Source organism: Nicotiana tomentosiformis, chromosome 9 (assembly GCF_000390325.3).
Source record: "Nicotiana tomentosiformis chromosome 9, ASM39032v3, whole genome shotgun sequence".
NCBI lineage: Eukaryota > Viridiplantae > Streptophyta > Magnoliopsida > Solanales > Solanaceae > Nicotiana > Nicotiana tomentosiformis.
Genome location: NC_090820.1, coordinates 9252879 through 9256677, shown reverse-complemented (window position 1 = coordinate 9256677; position 3799 = coordinate 9252879).

Here is a 3799-nt window from a genome sequence, read left to right as displayed (position 1 = left end):
ATGTATTTCAGAACAAGATATAGAATTTGAATGTTCAAAGTTCATTAGGCTTGAATTGAGGTAGGATTCGTGGTTTTAGCATTGTTTGATGTGATTTGAGGTTTTCGACTAAGTTCGTATGATATTTTAGGACTTGTTGGTATATTTGGTTGAGGTCCCTAGGGGCTCAGGTGAGTTTCAAGGTGGTTTCGGGCCATTCTTAGTTGCTGATTTTTGGTCACAGAGGTATGCATCGCGATCGCGGACAAATGGTCGCGATCGCGAAGAGCAATTTTGCTGTTTGGGCACTATGAATCGCGATAGCGAAAGCCTTTTCGCGATCGCATAGAGGAAAATCTTGTTGCACTGACCCGACTTTGGAAGCTTATATCTCGCAATCTATAAGGAATTTGGAGATGATCCAAAATTAAAAGTTGTAGCCCTTTGTGTCTGGTTTTCATAAAGATAAACCAATTGTTATTTAGAGTTATGTATAAAAAGTTATGATGGATATACTATAAGCTTTCTAGGAAGAGTTTTGAAAATCTCTGTTGCACAGGACTGACTTTGGAAGCTTATATCTCGGAATATATATGGAATTGGGAGATGAGCAACAAATGAAAGTTATAGCCCTTGGTGTATAGTTTACAGAAAGCCAAACCAATAGCAATTTGGAATTTTGTACAAAGCGTTATAACCATTATACTAGAGGTTGTATGGAAGAGTTGGGCATTTGTGCTTCGCGATCGCGGAAGGAAAATTTTGGGGTGGAAATTTTTGTGCTTCGCGATCGTGAAGCATTTTCCGCGATCGTGAAGAGTAAATGACGGGACAGAAGCTAAAATCATGGGTTTTGGTTTCTTTCTTTATTTTCGGATTTTGGAGCTCGTATTGGGCGACTTTGGAGAGGAAATTTTCCACAAAACTTAGGGTAAGTGTTCTTGACTCCCTTGTGATTATATTCCATGAATTAATCTTCATTTGCGGCATTAGGTTATTTATTTTTCAAGAGAAATCGGAGGAATTTCATCAATTTCATAAAAATGAATTTTCGAGATTTGAACATCGATTCGAAGTCGGATTTGAGTGAAATTAGTATGGTTGGACTTGTAATTGGATGTGTTGTCGGATTTTGTGAGTTTCATCGGATTCCGAGACATGGGACCCACTGGCGATTTTTGAGCTAAAGTTTGGATTTTTGTGGAAAATTAGCATTTTCTTATGGAATTAATTCCAATAAATTTTATTGACTGAATCGAATTAATTATGGCTAGATTTGAGGAGTTTAGAGGTAAATTCACGAGGCAAAGGCATACCGGATTAAGGAATTACACGGTTTGAAGTAAGTAACACTTCTAAACTTGGTTCTGAGGGTATGAATCCCCGAATTTGGTATGATATAAATTGTTTGGGGGTGACACTCACGATAGGTGACGAGCGGGTGGACGTGCACCATATAAATTGTGTCTTGAATAAATCATGTGCAGTTGTAGAGATTAAATAATCATGTTATTATCTGAACATATGGCACGTGTTAGAGGAATTAAGCTGAGGCTAGTAATAAAGATCATGTTTAGGCTATGTGCCGATATTTTAGGACCCATGGGTTCGTGATGCTATTGAATTAATTGTTCTAAAATATACATTTCACACTCAGTAATAATTGTCCATTGTGAGGATATTAATGGGATTGAGTTGCGCAACGCATGTCACGGCCCAATTTTTCCTCCGTTGGGTATGGTGATGGCACCTAGTCTTAGGGACTAGGTAGGCCTAGCAATAATTAAAATAACAACATTATTTAAATAGAGTCTCTTAAAATTTCCAAAATCGGTAGTACAAGTCATAAGCTCTACAGAGTGTTCGCTAGAAAACTTCTAAATACAACTGTCCAGAAATAAGAATAAACAGTGCAAAACAAAAACTTGAAGGTGACTCCGAAGCCTGCGAACGCAGCAGCAAGTTTACCTTGAGTCTCCACAGCAATAGTCCACACAGCTAGCTAACGAACAAGTACCTGGATCTGCACAAAAATGTGTAGAAGAGTAGCATGAGCACATCACAACGGTGCCCAATAAGTATCAAGACTAACCTCGGTGGAGTAGTGTCGAGGAACAGTCAAGACACCCACTGGTCTAATAAATTGAACAGATATAAGTTCATGAATAACAGAAGTATGATGTCAACATAAAAACTATGCAATATGGCTCACAATACAGTAATGGCATTAAAGCAAGAAAACAATAAGTATCAGCGGAATATCATGAAAATAATGCAGACAAAGTAAAGGGAACACAACCTAAATCCGAAACCACGAATACAGCAAGGACAAGTAATAACTCAGTAACTACAACCGATTTTACATCAGGTTTTAGCCAACAACTCCACGAGGTACCGAACCTCGGACGAATTCACAGCTCACAGGTCTCAATACCTGAACCCTAACACTTGGCATCATGTGCCCTCATAACACCTCATAACCGCACTGACGACTCACGTGCCAATAGAGTCATTCTCACATAGAAGGCAAGTAAACAAGGGTGAGCATCTATGCTCACAATATCAAAAACACCTCTTATCCGATAAGAGTGCTTAACTACGTGTATGCTTGTGCAAGTGTCCTAACATAGTCCATACCAGCAAATAAGCATAAGGAAGAAGAAGAATGGACAACACGTAGAATATTTTCTCATAGCTTTCACAAGATAAAGCTCACACAGATACGTATACCACTACACAAATATCAACAACAAGAATACTCCCAGGCCATAAATCATCATAAATCAATCCCTGACACAGCCCACCTTGTCTCACCATGTGTGCAATAGTAACACAAATGTCCGCCTTGTCTCGCCACACGTGCATAATAATGTTCCCACCTTGTCTCGCCGCATGCGCAACCCATACATATATATATATCCCACCTTTTCACGTCGCATGTGCAAACATCAATAGTAACAATAACACGGCAGAAACTTCGGGCAACCCCATAACAACAACCGCACGGAAGAAACCTCGTGCATCACAATAATAACAATCGCATGGCAGAAACACAAATACAACAACAACAATGGCAATAATACAAAGTACGAGAAGTAAATCAACTCAAGAACTTGTAAATCACAAGAAAAATGTGGGACCAAATCACAAGGAATAACCACAGTAAAGAATGCTAGGTGTAAAGAGAACAACTCATCAAAGGGAAACTAATGTGTATCAACGATCCCACAATATACATTTCAACAACAGAAAAACTAACACGAGTCAAATAATTCCAAATAAAACAAGTCGACCAAGATATAGGATAACTAAAACTTCTTTTAAGGTTGAGAAATTACTAAAGATTTTCAACAATTTAATTAAGGTTAAGCAGAGGAAAGATAATCATAACCTCAATTAAGACTGAACAATTTATAGAATGAAATAATATAAATTCCAAATAAAGATAAGCAGTTATGAAAAGATAGCGTGGCTATAAAAGAGTTAACAGCTTCAATTAAGGCACATATGAATCAAGCAATGATAATAGTGGATCATGAAGCAATTTATTCTAATTAAGCAAGTAGATGTGAATCTAGTAATTAAGATATATAATCATAATAAGAACAATTGTATATTCAATGAATACAAGGACCTAAGAATCCTAGAAGGCCAATTTTCCACAAATAAGTCTGTGCACGCACTCGTCACCTCGTGCACACGGGCTACAATCAACATAGAAGACTCAAATCCTAAGGGGGAAATCCCCCACACAAGGTTAGGCAAGATACTTACCTCGAACCAAGCTCAAACAGTCTGTAAGAATGCCCTTTCCTCAATT